This window comes from Prorops nasuta, unplaced genomic scaffold (assembly GCF_024137725.1).
Source record: "Prorops nasuta isolate Cenicafe-Biocafe unplaced genomic scaffold, Cenicafe_Pnas_1.2 PNAS00006, whole genome shotgun sequence".
Lineage (NCBI taxonomy): Eukaryota > Metazoa > Arthropoda > Insecta > Hymenoptera > Bethylidae > Prorops > Prorops nasuta.
In genome coordinates this window covers 945,548-962,679 of record NW_027116803.1, presented here as the reverse complement: position 1 = coordinate 962,679, position 17,132 = coordinate 945,548, and the positions used below count along the sequence as shown (strand labels likewise).

The 17,132-nt window shown below is 39.5% G+C and overlaps 1 protein-coding gene across 1 annotated transcript in view; it reads right to left on the bottom strand.

Moving 5' to 3' along the window:
• lola (longitudinals lacking) overlaps positions 1–17,132 on the bottom strand; it is a 110,927-nt gene that overhangs the window by 9,432 nt on the left and 84,363 nt on the right. The gene's annotated exons all lie outside the window — the stretch shown is intronic.

Sequence of the window (17,132 nt, the reverse complement as noted above, 5' to 3'; positions counted from 1 at the left end):
CAGGGGATTTGCCTTTCTAGACTTTATTTTGCTCTAAATCGAATACAAGGCTCTCTACAAAATGACAAAAAAAGGAGGGAAACAAGCGTTTTGGAATGTTCGAAAAGTCGAAACGATATGTGTAATATAAAAAGAGACGAAAGGAAGCACAGAGGTGGAAATTATTCGAATCATCGGCTCAGCGAAATTGGCGATCGTCTGTGTGTAAAAGAATTAAAGTTTGATGAATTTTGCCATTTGTTTCGCCTCGATCGCAAGCCGATAATTTTACATTTGCAGAATCAAGCATGCGATATTTCTTTCTCTCTCTTTCTCTCACACACTCTCTCTCTCTCTCACTCTGTCCTTCTTATCAAAAGTTTGCCAACTTTACGGAAACGCAGGCTGCTCGCGAAACAATCGTTACTGAATTTATACAAATATATCTATAACGCGTGTCTGTCGTGTACGATCGTGTGAAGCTGATTGCATGCATCTTCATGTACGTCTGGTGTCTTTGCGCGTTCATCTGTATCTGTCGCAAAAGTTGCAGCAAAAAAGTCTCTAGAAAGATTATCGTTATCATAGCGTAGTCGTTAATTGTTGCTCTCTAAATAATATTAATATAAAATGCAGACAAAAATAATAATTAATAATCATTCGTTGGCAAATACATGGCGACAAAGAAATTACGATTACAAGTATGTTTTGCGTTTGTGAGGCGCTGAGCGAAAGTCGTAGTTGAGTCACTCTTTCTCTCCTTGTCTGTAGAGTCGAGTAAAATATTCTGGTATACGCTTAAAGTAGTTATCGTGCAGCGCCGGATCCGAGGTATTCGACAGAAAAATCTTCCACTCTTTGATCTCTCGTACCTTCAACGATACAACTTTGCACAAATGTATTTGTAAACGGGAAGAGGAGAAAGTATGTACCTATTACATAAAATTCTGTATCGAACGTGAAAGATTTACGAAACCTCGGAGCAGACGCTTCAATCACTATCGATTACAAATAATTGTACTGGTGTTATTAAAGAACGAATGGAAATAAGAAACAATGAAACGCTAGGAGAGCGATGGACAGCTGGATCTTCAACAGGGAATATCAACGGATGGATGATTTTCTTGGTCTTATCGGGGACTCGAGGGATGAATGGGAAATGAGCGATGAATATATATATAATACATATATATATATAGTACCAGTTGAAGTTGCAGGCTGCCCTGTTGTTCGTTACTTAAGAGAAAAAGGGTCTGAACGGAATACAGAAATAAATATTGATTGGTATCGAAGTTACGCAGGATTTGCATTCTTGTTACATCGGGATGGGAGGATGAGGGGGTGGGCTGGGGGGAAGGTGAAAAGGGGGGATAATATAATCGCTTGGAAAATTATGAACGTAGAAAATGGATGGGCAACGAAGGTGAGTACGCGTCTTAGCTGATATTGGCAGTATATAAAGGCGAACGATGCTGATTAAAGTTTGCTTCGTATGGCATAAATATAAATAATTTCTACAAAAAATATCACTGGTCTCGATAAAAGTCAGGTGTGCGCGAAGTTTGCATTGGACGATATCGCCCAACGTAGTTGCAGGTTCTCGACGAGCGAAACCTTATTGATAGAACGGTCCTCCTCTTACTGGCTCGGGGTTGGGGTTCCTCGTCGAGTCAACCGTGGCTACGGGGACGACTGTGTCAAATTTCGCGACACCTGACGATAATACCATAAAAGCCCATTCACAGCTGGACGCGCCCAGCGCCTCGGTTTCTCTAGCCTAAAATCTAACTTCGTACACTTGAAGGCACTTAACACAAGGCTCTCACGGTTCATAACCTATAATTATACTCGACTTTCTTATTCTTCTCCCTTTTTCTCGCAATACCCGATATAATTCGTCGCTTCGTTTCTCTCATCGAATTCTTATTCCTCCAATATATATAGATATATAGATATATATACATATACATATGCGTATATGTATAGGCGTTTGCGTAAAAATATTAAAAACTTGCCTAGGGGACAGTGGTGGTAGATCATCAAACACGTTACTAAATGAATTTGCTTCTTTCTTCCCACCTTTTACCGCCATTTCCACATTTTTCCAAATCCCTCGCGATCGCACGGGAAGAAATCTACGAATCCTTGCCTCGTTTTCACGATTCTCATGAGCTCGGGCTTTTGGTCCCATTCTCGCGATCAACGAAATTGAGGTAGAAATAAATTACGAGTATATTAACATTATAAGTACGGTATGTTATTCATCGACAGCCATATAAATTTTAATATATTAAAAAAAACGAAAAAAAAAAAAAAAGAATCACGGTGCCAAGCCTCGAACGAGATAGCATTTGTTAGACAAAAGTATCTCGATGAGGCTTCTGAGGCTTTAGGGTGCATCGCTGCACCAACGCAAGTTTTTGACTTTGCTCGTCTATAAATTTTATATATTTTACATCTAGAGGACCAAAAGCCAGGCATCATCCGTGACACGAGACGATGTCTCTCTCACACCTGACCGGTAAACGCACACACAACTTTCTTTCGCACACTCCAATAATTTTTGTGTTCTCGTCATCTTTTAAATATATAATGTATAGAATATAATATCATATATATATGTATGTATATGCCGAAAATCTTGTATCTCATTATTTTCCTCCCCACCCTCGTATATGCCTTATCTTTCGCGCTATATCACACGCTATATCCCTCTTCCCACGGAATCTCTATCACACTTTCTCTCTGGAATCGCAAATATTCAACATGCATCGTCAATCAAGCTCGTCATTGTCAACAACAGGCTTAGCACAAGTAGTACGGCCGAAAAATACAATAATCTACATAAAAATCTCGTATAACTTTAAAAAATTTCACCACACGACGGGGCATCGTTCCAATGGATTCAAAATGCTCTCGAAACTAACTTTCAAATAGAATTTTGTCTCACGCTTCCTCTCACGGAAAGATTCACACCAACTCGCCAGGAGTTTTCCTTTCACGCCCGTTACAAACAAATGCCACGCGCTCCCCCCCCCCCCCTTCCGACATTAAACTTTACGCACCCGATACAATTTCATTGTTTTCTTACGGTTTCGCATCTCCTTTATATAATATAGTAGATATAAAATATATTATACACAAAATAAAGCACTGTACTTTTTAAATACTTGGATGGCAAATTCGCGAAACGTTGCCAATCCTAATCCCTTCGTTTTTTCTCGCGTGCAGTACACCGCGTTCCTGACCCACTGTACTCCTTTTCTTTTAGAAAAGTGCGAACCAAAAAAAAAAGCTTTAGCGTCTAAATATCACACGATGCATCTTCGCTTGACCGGAGTAGGCCGAGATGAGGTAGAAAAAAACATACGTCAAGATGCTCGATAAAAGTTTCTCGATAAATTCAAAATCCAATTCTCGCTGGTCTCATCCTCACCTTTGTTCTTCGCGCTCGGCATGGGAGGTTCTACCGAGTCTCTGTCGAGCCTCAATATATTTTCGAACTCATCTTCGGATTTCCGAGGGTTGAACCTAAATTTCTTTTTTTTTCTAGCCATTTCTATTTTTTTTTTGTTATTCTCCCCTGCGAGAACTTTGCAAAGCGATTGCATTCCGAAAGGAAACCAATGCGTGCCTTGGTAAAAAGTTCAAAAAAATGATAACGCGTTTGTTCGCCCTAGGCCTAACAAATGGATAAAAAGAAAAGCCAATGGATAATAATAGCGATAATAATAATAATCATAATGTCGATAATATTAATAACGATTAAAAAAAAAGAAGTTTTCTTATAAAATCTTGTCGCATACGTCTTTGTTCGCTAATCACCTGACGTAAGGAAAAGCAATAATCAATTTATCATTATTACTCATTACGCGTGCGAAAGGAAGAAAGACGTTAAAATTTCTACCTTATCGCGTTTCGCCTCGCTTCGATTGAAATTTTTTTCTCGAATTCTCAATTCACAATCAATGCTCGAGTCTACAACTATTTTTTTTCTCTTTTCACTTTCGGTTAGAGTCATATCCCATAATTCTAAACCGACACCTAAAAATAATAAAAGAAGAAAGAAACGAGGAATCTTCTCGCGTCTGTCGAAGCGCGAAACGCACAATTTCTCTTTCGTTCTCTGTCTCTGTCTTTCTCGCATTTGCGATAAACGCAATAAAATCTAGTTAAATCTGATTAATAAGCCCGATTACATGCGCAAGACTCTCAAGTTAAACCTGATTAAAAGCCGTATAAGTAGTATAAAGATCGATTCGTAAAAAGGCATTACGACGTTTCACCTACGTACTCGTGTATATATATCTATATGTGTATATAATATATATATATATGTATTTTTATATATATGTATATATCATTTTTCGCTTAATTAAACTTTGAAAATCCTACGGTTTCCCATCCGCGAGATCCGAATTGGTCGCGGATGAAATAAAAAAAGAAGAAAAATCGCGACGATTCCGGTGGGAACGCGCGATGCGAGTCGCGCGACCCGCAAATCCCTCTGTCTTTTCTTCCGCGATTTCGCTCTTTCTATCAATTCGTTCCCTCTTTTTTTTTTTTGTAGCATTTTTATGCAATTTTTATTCTCGCTTTCTTCAATCTTCTCATCTCGTTGCATCCGCGTGAAAACGAAACCATCCTACGATGCCGTGACCGAAAAAGCACTTGTTACAACTTTATTCTCATCTCTTCGTCGCATTTCATTGAAAAATCTCAAAGGCACATGTAGTAGACTGAATTACAAATATCGTTACACAATACAATGTAATATCGGCTAGAGGCAGTCGACGTGGTCGCGCGGGCGATCGGTGCTTCGCCCGATCGATAAAATCAAAGGGGACTCTGCGTGTTCTCTTAAACTCGAAAAGCACGACAAAGAAGAAAAAGGAAAATCCGACGAGGAGGAAGCGAGTAGCTGATTTTTTTTCGAATGCCAACCAATCGCCGACGATCACTCGTTTCACGTTCTTTTTTTTTTGTTATCTTAATTTTAAAGAAATACTCCCCTCCCCCCCTCACTTTCTTTCTCACTATCGAATACGATCTAATTTAAAAACAAAAAAAGAAAATGATTTAACCCTTTCACCGTTATTAATCGATTAAAATTAGTCTAAATTTAAGAAAGAAAAAAAAATAAAAGAAATCGTTATATATTGATTTTTTCAAGAAAGTACTCGATTCCAACCTCTCTCTCTCTCTCTCTCTCTCTCTCTAAAATCTGATCGTGTCCTAAAAAACTATAACGACGCTTTGCCTTTAGAAATATACAAATATTCGTTCCACGAATGTTTTGGGGTAAATAACAGCGATCGTATATTTATTCCACGTCGAAAAAATGTGCGTCAATCCGGGATTGCGCGAGCGAATGATAAATGGAAGAAAAATTGAATAATGATCTCGAAGGTTAAGAGTAGTTTGATCGGTAATTTGGGTACGCGTGTACCGACTCTCTGGGGAGGCCACGTTATAAAAGAAGATCGATATAGATGGTGCGCGATTCTTTCTCTTCGTCTCTCTCTCTCTCTCTCTCTCTCTCTCTCTCTCCGTCTGTACAACCGCACGGGAGTGACACGGCGCGAGTAAGAAAATGTCATTGGGAAGTCGAATGTCTTTCTTGGTTGGAAAAGACTGGAGAATCGTCCGGTAGCAGAGTTCGGCTCGGGGAAAAGAGAAATCACGCCGAGCTGAAAAAAGATTCGCTTGGAAAAGGGCTGTAAGCGTGCAGGCACTTCGTCCCTTCCCTCCCCCCTCCCACAAACTTCCTCTTTAATAGAAAAAGAGTTATTAAAAGCTAAGAAACCTATCTAATAGTACTCCTTACTTAATTCTATTAATCTAATAATCTCGGTCAATGAAGACGGCCGTTGGCGTGTCGCTATGAAGGATCAGCCCCTTCGGCTTTCCGGGATTGCCGAGCCCCACTGCTTCAATTATATCTTTAGTTTTACGGCCGTCCTCATGCATCAAGGCCTCGCGAGGCAGTAATATTATCGTGATCATTCAGCAACTATGTATATATGTATCAAGTCGTTTCACATAAACGTACTTATCGATTAGCATTACTTCCTAGCGTCTTAGCACTCGCTAAAAACTACGCATCATCGTGTTTCTTCATCATCGACGCGTGTCCTTTTCCTCCATCGATATCATCGCCCCATCTCTCTTCCCCTCTCTCGTTCTCTCGCACTTGCCTTAATCTCTAACTTTCAAATACCATCCGATACCTTAGCCTTTTGTTCGCTTACTGTATATATAGGACTGTACCTAAAAACGTGCTCCCATTTCGGTCCCCGGACAGCTGCCATCGGACCATAAGTTTTTTCAAAACGATATATCCTCCGACTAGCTCGATTAAGGAATAGCAGCGAATCAAAGCTGGTTCACGGACCGAAACAAAGTGGACGCGCTAATTATTGCACTGATACGGAGGGAAGCTGTATATTTCTGGCCTGCTAATATCACTTTTGCTTGGTCCTCCACCACCCTCCTCCCCTAAAGCTCTTCTCTATAATATTATTATATAATACTCGAGATCTCTCCGCCTGCTTCAAAATCCTCATTCTTTTTCGGCTTCCAGCGCTCGAATTCGCGTTGTCTAGCTTCCCTCCGTAAGATAAGGTCCGTTTTGCACGAATCACCGTCGAGCCGGTAATACGTTAAATTTTTCGAATCGTCGTTATATGTATAAAGCGTACATAAAACAATTGAGTGAATAGAAAAAATATCCAAGAAGAATGAGAGCTACATATGTATATATATATATATATATATATAAATGGCTCGGTTGGATTGGTGCAAAACGAGGACAAAATACGGAATAATTTGACACAGAGTACCATCTTCTCCCGTTCGTGCGCGTGCACCAGGGAAGAATAGGTTCCCTCTGATGGGGAATCCGAGGACCTCGATCAACGGGGAGCACGCTCTCGGGCTCTCAGCGTGTGAAAAAATCCTTAAATCTAGCGCTTTCGTACGCGTCAGGCGTTCGCACTTAACTGTAATGAGTTACGAGTAGTTTAGTATAGTTTAGTTTGTCTCATAAATATTGTCTACAGTATGGAAAGTCGGACGGCCGTGGCACGCGATTAGGCGTGGCGTAGGAATACGGGACCTGATTCCTGGCTTAGGACCGAGCAAGGTTTAAATATAGTACATAAATATATATGTGTGTATGCAACATACGTGTGCAATGTAGAATTATATCTCTCGTTGGACTTATGTATAGTATTAATATGGACGCTGACTAATCGCTCCTGGATATCGCGCTTCGTTTAATGGAAGAACTGAGTATGGGTAACAACTGACTGACTCTCTTAATAAACTCGATTCGGGGCTCGGGAGATTCTCGCGAAGATTCCTGAGGGGCACAGGGGGTGCTTCAGTCGAAGGACGAAATGACACGAGATGAGCTTTACAATCTAAGGAGGAGGAGGAGGAGGAGGAGGAGGAGGAGGAGGACCTGTCTGTACAGAGAGGAGAAAATATATAAACTGGCGAGGAGGAATACGTGGACAGAGCTTAGGTTGTCCCTTAAAATGATTAATAAGTCTATAAAACGTGCTCTCTCTCTCAGGACTCTTCGCTTCTCCCCCCTCCCCGAATACCTCTATACGTGTCTCTTGTGACGGGTGTGGAAGAGTGTTTGCTATCGGTGGACCTTGAAGATCCTTGCTCGGTATTCTATCTATAGTATACTATACTCGATCGATCCGTCAGCTCGATAACGTGCACGAGGAAGAAATAAATCGGCAGTGGCTCTACCCGTTCGCCGACTCTCATGCGAGTGGCACTCTGGGTCAAACGAGAGGAATACGAGGTGGCTTAACGAGGACACTTAATTAAAGGAGATTATTTTAAATTATAAACGATATACAATATATAAATATATATAGACTTAAATGCATCGCATAGGAATCTACTGTTGTGTATCTGGCAGTCTGACGATCACAATGCTGTAGGAATACCTCGCGGTAATATACGTATGTACGTGTGTGTATGTGTGTATCTGTTCCGTTTCTTTCTCTCCCACAGGCTCGCCCTCTCCCTTCGTCGTCCTAAACCTCTCTCTCTCTCTCTCTCTCTCTCTCTCTTACGCATTTTCTCAATCACAATCTCTCTTTGTCTCGTATATAAACGTGTGAATGTAAGGAACATAGGAGGAAAACGAACAGCCACTCGCCGCGATGAGCCACGTATAAATGCACGCCTAATACTGATGTTTGTCCGAAGGACTACACCCGCAGGATTTCACCATTCCACTCTGACCTTCCGATGTGGCACAGATCGGATCGATATTTCGCAACGTACCTATAAATATACGTTTCGCTGTGGATTTCGATGGAGATGAGCCAGTGTCTCCCGAACGCTCGCGTGGCTCCGGAAGTTCGTCAGAGTCCTTCGGAATGGCAAGATCGTCGAGCAGCCGTCTTCCGGGGGAAGCTCATCGCTCGAGGACGTGGTTCGCGGGCTACTACGAAGCAATTGTATATAGCCTCGAAATATAAAAAAAAAACAAATGTAGTAGAGGAATAGCACGTTATTCGAGCCGAACAGTCTATTTTGCGCGTGTTAGTTTCTCGCATCCCTGAAATTTCGCGTTGACTATAGTCTCTCTCCCTCTCGATAGTTTTTTCTCAAGTTTGTATTTTTCGCTGTCCCCAGTAAGCCACACGTGCACGGCATCGTCCGTTTAAAAATATGGAACCAGTGTGACCAGAATGGTTGCTATGGAAGAGCTCCGGTTTTCCGGACGGTCTCCCTCCAATCCGGGCTTCTCTCGCTGATTTTCTCTCTCTCTCTCTCTCTCTCTCTCAATGTCGACTCACGCGGGACTCCTTCCTTGCCGAACCTGAGGACGATCGACGGGAGTTGGAGAACGAGCGCGACGGCTGGACAAGGAAGAAGCGACCAAAACGAAGAGGTCTACGCTGTACAGGCGAATGAATTGTTTCCCCTACGACCCGGATTCGAGAGAGACTCGTTCTCTCGTTTATACGCTGTGTATCTCATTACACAATAATAATGATACTAGTAATAATAATAATAATAATAATAATGATCGATCGACGCGGTTCGACCGAGCGATCAATAATTAATAATAATAATAATAATAGAGCTTAAAAAAGAGAATATAAAACAGAATCCAAGTTACGGACATGGACCGTCCAGTTGTTTCGCTTTTGCCGCGACAGCAGCGGATTCATCGGCACGCCGAGTCTTCGATCATTGTGGATCAACGATGAAATTCTGAGGGTCGTCGTGGCGAATCGTCTCGCTCGAACGAACGGACGCGCGGGTAGCGCGAGAGGGGGGTTGTTAAATTCGTCCTTGGTTACGTTGATGCGAGTCCTGGTGGTTGTAAGAGGGATGAGGATGAGGAGGATCCATCGATCCGTCCGTTGGACGATCGACGCTCGGTGGTCCCTCTCGCGTTCCCCTCCACGCCGCACGACCCGAAGCGAAACGACGCGACAAGGCACGAGCTGTTAGACGAGTTCCTGCTTGAATATCTTCTCCTTGTGCATCCTCTCCATGTGCCGAGCGATGTGCATCTTCTGCTTCGCCCTGTACACGCAGTGCGGACACTGGAACTGGGGCTCCTTACCACACTCCCACTTCTGATGGTTCCTCAGGCTGCTCTTCAGCTTGTAAATCCTGCCACACGCTGGACAGGTGAAACCTTCCGGAGTGGAGGGTGCAGAGCCCAGTCCTTTACCCAATCCAGCACCGGATCTCCACATGATGGAAGGCACGCTCCATCTCTGCCACGCCGCTGCCCACTTCAATCCAGTGATGCTGAGGTCCTCGGCTGGAACACAATTATTCCCGCTTTTATTAGTTCGAGAGTTTAAAAAAAATCGCGCGTGCGCACGCGCGCCTGCGATTGCAAGGGCTTTTTCGTCCTTTTCTTTCGGAGAGATTAGCGAGGGAGTTTAGTAAATACTCTAAGCTTAGTGGCTATATAGCGGGGTGAGTTATTTTTTTTTTTATTTTTTCTTTGGCTTTTCTCTTGCTACAGCGGAGAGTTGACATAGGTTGTCGGTTCCAGAGTACGAGCTAATCGTAGGATGCATCCAAGCTGCACGATCGTTTAAGAGCCTCTCCTCGACATCCACATATGCAAGTGTGCTGTGCGACGATCGTGCTTGCAGTGCTCTGACGTGTGGCACCTGAAAACTGATCCTAGTCGAAGCTCTCGTCAAACCAGTCTTGACCTTCGTTTCTCTATTCGTGCCAAAGTACACGAATATTTGTTTTTTTTCCCCCTTCGGCCATTTACCGAACCTTGAAGAGCCTCGACGAGGATCCTTCGATAGAGCTGAAGAGACAGGAGAGATTTAGTGAGAATTGATTAAGATTTTTGGGAGAAATGGACAGGGGTTTGTTTTTATAGGGAAATTTTTTAAGAAATTTAATGGTGGGGGGAGGGGGTTGAAAGGTAGAGAGGTTATTTTTTTATTAACAGAGATAGAACAGAGGGAAAGAGAGAAAGTAGAAGAATAAAGAAGAGAAAGAGTAGAGAAAGAGAGAAAGAGAAAAATGCACGTTCGTGTATCCTTACTCTCGAGCCCCAAGCAGCTAGCTATGAGTTTCGCATACGAGAAATGAGCGGTATCCGCGCTAATGAAAGGAACAGGACGTTCGACTTCAATACGACGACGGTTTCTCGAGACGTTGTGCTTCCATTTAAACTTCATCCTCCCTTAATCTCTTACAAGGTCCCGCCTCGGAGGTCCTGTCAGCTGTTCCTTTCGAGGCGCAAGCGATGAAAGTCGTCGTGTCTCTATGTACAAGTTTCACGAAAAGTTAGTGCACATGCTACTCCCCTTCGTCCAAAAAAGGGGAGCTTCTTTTTGGAAACCGAGGGAGCTGGAGGTGAGCAAGGTCATTCCGATTTCTTTGTACAACGGAGCGTAAGGAGCAAGCTTTTATCCGAAGAGTATTTTTCTAACGTGACGTTTGGCTGAAAAAAAGAAAATCTTCTCATTTCGTTAAAACTTTGTCTAATTTAGGGGTGGGGGAAGGGAAATCAAAGAAAAAAAAGTAAAATAAAATTAGAATAAATTAGTGGGCAAAACCAAAAGGCGCGTTTTTCGCACTCTGTAATTTGTTGTAATTCAGACAGTGTTAGTTTTTTCTTATAGTTTTCTGCTTTATTAAGAAATTTATTTGGTTCAGAGCACGTTAATCTTGAAACGCTAATTTTATGATTAGTCACGCAATAGCCAATTATCACCGAGTACAAGAAAGCGTAATACATCGTTGTGTGATATCATCAGTATTCGCGTATTTGTTCGTATGTGTGTGTGATGCAATAAAAAAATATTTTTGCTGTGTTCGTGTGCTTGACTCTGATCAAATTGTACTTAATCAGTAAAATGCGTATAAAACTATCGTCGACATTTCATTACTTACGTACTAATTACTCCTAAATATCGATAAGGCACTTGGCTAATGCGAATACATGATAAATGATGGATAAATCAAGCGAATCTCATCATTCGTTTAAACAAGATCGTCAGTTACAAAAATTACAAACTAATCGAGTTCTAAGTTTTCGTTGAAATAAATAAAATCAGTCAGGCAAACATGCTACATGATAAAGAAAAAAATAAGTCAGGATGCTTAAAAAATAAAATATAAAAAAATAGTTTAAACTTACGTACACGTTAATTCGTGCACACGCAGGAAATAATTAAACAATAATTAATGTAATGATTAAACCAATTTCTGGACTCTGTGATCCCTTTGGAAAACAAGTTCGACGGTAATCAATTTTGAAAAGGAAAATCATAAAATCTCACAATGCAGCCTTTGAACGTGGCGCAAGAAAACCAAATCGTTTTTCTTTTTCTGGGTGAAACGGGAAAGTTGAAGGAAATGTGTTACGGTTGCTAAATATTTTTCCTCGGTGAATTTTGTTAATGAGTGCAACTTAATGGTCGGGATGCTGTCTTTTGATGTGTCGCACCCAATGCGCTTTCCGCTTGCAACGTTGAGGGCAATATGGACAGTAAAACTGCGGCTCCTTGCCGCATTCCCAGTAAACGTGACGTTGCAACGAATCTTTTCGCTTGTAGCACCTGCCGCATCTGGCGCAACTGAACGGGCCTTTCGTCTTCTTTATACAATTTTCAATTTTCGGGATCTTCAACTCGTCATTGTTCTCCTTCCTCCACGCCTGCATCGGTATATCACTTCTCTCCCCAACTCCGAGATTCTCCCAGTTATCTGAAAAACGGGAAGAAAATAATGTAATAACCGTTCTAATTGGTGATTTCCTCGCTATTTTTTGTTGCCTTAAACTTTCCACGATTTAAGATAATGATAGGAATATATCGAATGGTTTTTTTTATAGGGTTTGATATTTTTATTCTTTTAGATAATATAAAAAAAAATGTAAAATAAAAGTTTCAGTGATAAAACGCATTTGTATTAAAGACTGATCGACATACCTGCGTGATATGTAGTTGAAATTATTGTTTCAGGATATCGGGATTTACTGTAAATAATTCAATAGAAGTATTTATTATAAAATTATAGTTAAATTTAAGACATGTTCCTATTTTCAAACTCAAGAAAAAAAGATACAGAAATCTGGCTCGTTAAATAAAAATTGATTTCTAATCTAATGTAAAATTATACAATATAGTCAATTAAAGTGATAACGATGATCCGCTAGCAGTCAAAGTCTGTTAATCCAAGTCCTTCTTCTTTTTCACCCTCATTCCAGATATGTATTTTGAATCTTTCCATGGTGATTTATCTAAAAATAAAATTGAGATTTACCAGTGTTCCATTCAACATTATTTGAAATCACATCACTAAAAAATTTATGGAAAGCGATATTGATAAAAACGTGCAATAAAATGCATATTCTTGGAAAAGTCCAATTATCATCATGGAATGATTTTTGTATATTCTAGGCAAGAATAATTGCAAATAATTGCACAAACGCTTCTTCTACTTACTTTTATGTACTTTCATATGTCTCAGAAGATGGGTTTTTCTAAACGATTTATAGTCACAAATATGACAAGGGAAGCTAGGGGATTTCATGCACTCGTATGTATGATGAAACCTCAAAGAAAAACTTAGTATTGTAGCATTTGCCGCACGCTTTGCAACGGAATATCTTGTCTTCTTGAAGTAATTCACCGGGTAATTCTGAAAAACAATAAATTTATCATAAATATTTTCAAAACTTACTGGGACAAAATAAATTACGTAAAGTTCCAAAGAATTATCCTGAACAAGTTAGAAAATACGATAATTTTGTACAAGAACTGACTAAAATTAACATGAAATCACTGACTGTCAGAAACCTATTACCTTGGCCTAAATAAAAAATAGATTACAACAAATATAATTCTCAATAATAACGACAACAAAAAACTATCGCGAGTACACAATACTAAATAGCAAATTCGCAATAAACCTTTGTTCCTTTTATTTAAATATTATACCCCAAACTGAAAGAGGTATAATAATTTAATTAATATAACATTTATATATATATATATATATATATATATAATAAATTATAAAGCTTCTTATAAACGGGATTGAGATGAAGGGATGAGAATAAATTTGTCCTTTTTGTGGCACAACATGTGTCTCTGTAAGCTTGTACGTCTGAGCGTTCTGTAATTACATATGTTACACTTGAATCTGGGTTCTTTATTACACTCGATCCTCTGATGGAATTTGAGGGCTCGCAAGGTGCTGTAAGTACGGGGACATCGGTCACAGGAAATCTCTCTTGCAACGCCATCCGTACAGACGTTAGATTGTCGTATGGGCTGCAGTAAGACGTAATAGCCTGAAATTATAAGAACAAATCTCATGAATGTAAAAACTAGTATGACATACGAAATCCACTTTTGGTAAATTAATACTAAAGTCATGCTCTTGTCTCAAGCTCTGTCTCAACGTTTTACGTTACTAATAAACAAATCTATTTCCTGATAGATTCTACTATTAGCCACGCAGTAATGATGTAAAACCGAATTCTCTAAGTATCAATGCAAAACTTAGATGGAGACAGGACTCGCAAAAAATCAAAACCCATACACGAAGAGATCCACGAATATAATCGATTCGATTGTTTAGAATTAACAATTTTTAATATATAAAATTTTTATTAAAGACAAAATTTAAAAATCGACGAAGTGCGCCTTTAATCACAAAAAGAAATTTGTTTAATGTTTGGTAAGTACAATCCTATACTAATATATACTCTGTATATAAATATTTAGAAAATCAATTTCGAAGCATTTGTACAAATAATATAGTATCTGTGTATAAACTGTAATATAAGTATATATATATAGTATGTATATAATAAATGCTATAAAAATGTGTTAAGCCAAGTCAGGCACAGAACTTTCTGAAGAGCACCAAGTATAAGTGTCTTCTATCTTAAATTACTTAGCGAAATCTTCGGTTAAATCGTCGAACACTCTTAAACGTTCTGAAATGTATAATTTACAACAAGTTGAAGAAATGATAAAATCAGCCGAAACTAATGCTCGATTAACTATTAATCAGAATAGCAATAACGTTGATATACATCTCAATGATTTTGTCATCAATTTGCCATCGTACAGCGCGTTGACACTAAATTATAAAATGAGCTAGAGGAAGCTTCGGCTCTTATAAAAATTTTTCTTACAAACGTCTTTTAAAAATTGTCTATTCACGCACATCTATAATAAGGAATTTTCAGCACAAACTAGACGGAGCTGACACTTTACAACAAGCTAGGAAACATTTTATGAATCTTTTTTTCATGTTCTACCAGCTTGTCTCTGCGATAGAACTTTTTTGAGCAAATGGTACAGTGGTACTTGGGTTCTTCCACATGAAGCTTCATGTGCGCCGATAAATTGTGTTTATACTTGAACCATCCTTGACAGATTCGACATTGATACTTGGGTGGTTTGCCGCACTCCACTCTAAGATGACGTTTCAAACAGGAAGTTCTCATATAGAATCTGTTGCAATTCGGACACTTGTAAGTCGATTGGCCACGAGCCGTCTTAACTGGTTGGAAGTCTGGTGGATTTTGGTTGCCCGTGACCACGGCACTCGCTGGTTGCAGCGGGGGTGGAGCGAAATATACGCGGGTCCAGTAACCTGAAAAGAAACCAATGATAAAGTAAGTGTTCCAAAATTTTCGTCGATTCTACCAACTCTTTGGCAGACACATAGGATATTTATCGATGAATTCACCATTGTTCAGCGTACAATGAATTTTCTTCCCTAAACGACGCTGTATTATAAGTATATCTATATATCTGATTATCATTAAATACCATAATTATACAACCACATACAATCAAGCCATTCGTCTTAAAGTAACTTAAATTCAAACAAATCGAGAATCAGTTTTAAACAAATATTAGTTATCGATTAAATTTCTCATTTATTTCGATAAATGTTTTTTCATCAGCTTACAAAATTTGTTTAAACAATATCAGGGCTGCCATGGTGTGCAATCAGCCCGAATTATAATTACATAAGTGTATGTATATTTTTAGACTGCTTTACATACGTCGATGTTGATTATTTTATCGTGATAAACAAAATGAATTAGCATCTCTTAAAGCTGTCACTGTTTATCACCTTACGCCTTTCGCGAGGGATTTTCTGCGGTTTGTACATTTCTGTGTGCGTGTTAAGGTGCCTCTGTAGACTGTGCTTGTGCTTGAATCTCGAATGGCAGATCAGGCACTCGAACTGGGCGTCTTTTCCGCACTCCAGCTTCTTGTGACGACGCAGTGAAATTAATCTTCGGTACTGTCTGCCGCAGGTATCACAGGGAAACGTCTCGAGTTCGAACGGCCAGTTGACCCAGTTTACTGAAATCAAAAATTTCTAGTCAGTTGGGTCATTCGGTCATTTCTCCTACACGGTACTACAGCGGGTTGTCACGATGATCCGCAGAAGTTGAAATTCTCCTCGAAAGACGAGATAGTGGGAAAGGAACACGGATTTACCCCAAAAATAAGCTGCTCGAACTCTAGGTTCAAGCAATTTATTTCCTCAACATAATATATATAAATAGAGTATCTATGAAAAATATGAAAACACACAAATATACGCTACTCGAGGATTGGAATATATATATACTTCAATAGAAAAGAAACGTAAACACAGGTTTTTAGAAAATAACCCGCAACAAGGTGTGTGTTTTTTATTAATAATTAAAATATAATAATAATAATAGAATAATTAATAATTATACATAATCAATAAGATATGCTTAATTTGCCTGGTAAACCTTTCCAAAAGTTAAATATCGAACAAGTGCTTTAGACGCACAGCACTATAACGCTCGCTGTTAGAAACTACCTTAAATAAAAGGCGGTAAAGAGAGATGTGGGAGAAACGAAAGTAAAAAGAAAAAAAAGAAGAGTACTTAAATATTAAGTACAAGTACCGAGTGTTCGGGTCTACAGTATTTAAATGATTAATTACGAACGGTATTCGAAGGCTTGGTGAGGGTAACGCTAAATGCGATTGATTAACGTTAGGCAGATGCGAGCACTCGCAAATACTGATATCAAAAATACTGGCGCCCATTGGCATGCGCGCCCGCCACGGTTTTCCTCGCTTTTTCTCGTTATCTCTCTCTCTCTTTTTCCCTATGTAAATATACATATTTATAAATATATATATATATATATATAGTTTATTTATATATTTATATTTGCATGTCGATAGATTGATTTTATAAAAATGAAAAATTCATTTGTTCTTATACGCCTAAGAGTATAACGATGTTAAATGGTCGAATTAATTGATCGATCGAACGCGATGGGAGTAAAGTTATGTTTGTGTAAATACTGGTCCAGGCGAGTAAAAATCTGCATGATTGTCGTTTCACGTAAGAAAGGTGAGTGAACCAATGGCCAATGGTCCAACGTGCATTGCTTCTATTCGTCTTTTCGTGTCATGCGAAGCTTCGCTTAGTTCGGCCATTCGTTCACTCGCCTTGTGGCTCTGTTCTCTCTCTCTCTCTCTCTCTCTCTCGGAAAACATGAGCGATCAATTATTCCGTACACTTGAGCTAATAAGCCCGAGCTTTGTGCAAGAGCTCATTGAAAATTTCACACAAAGGTACAGTAGTGCTTAAAATTAAA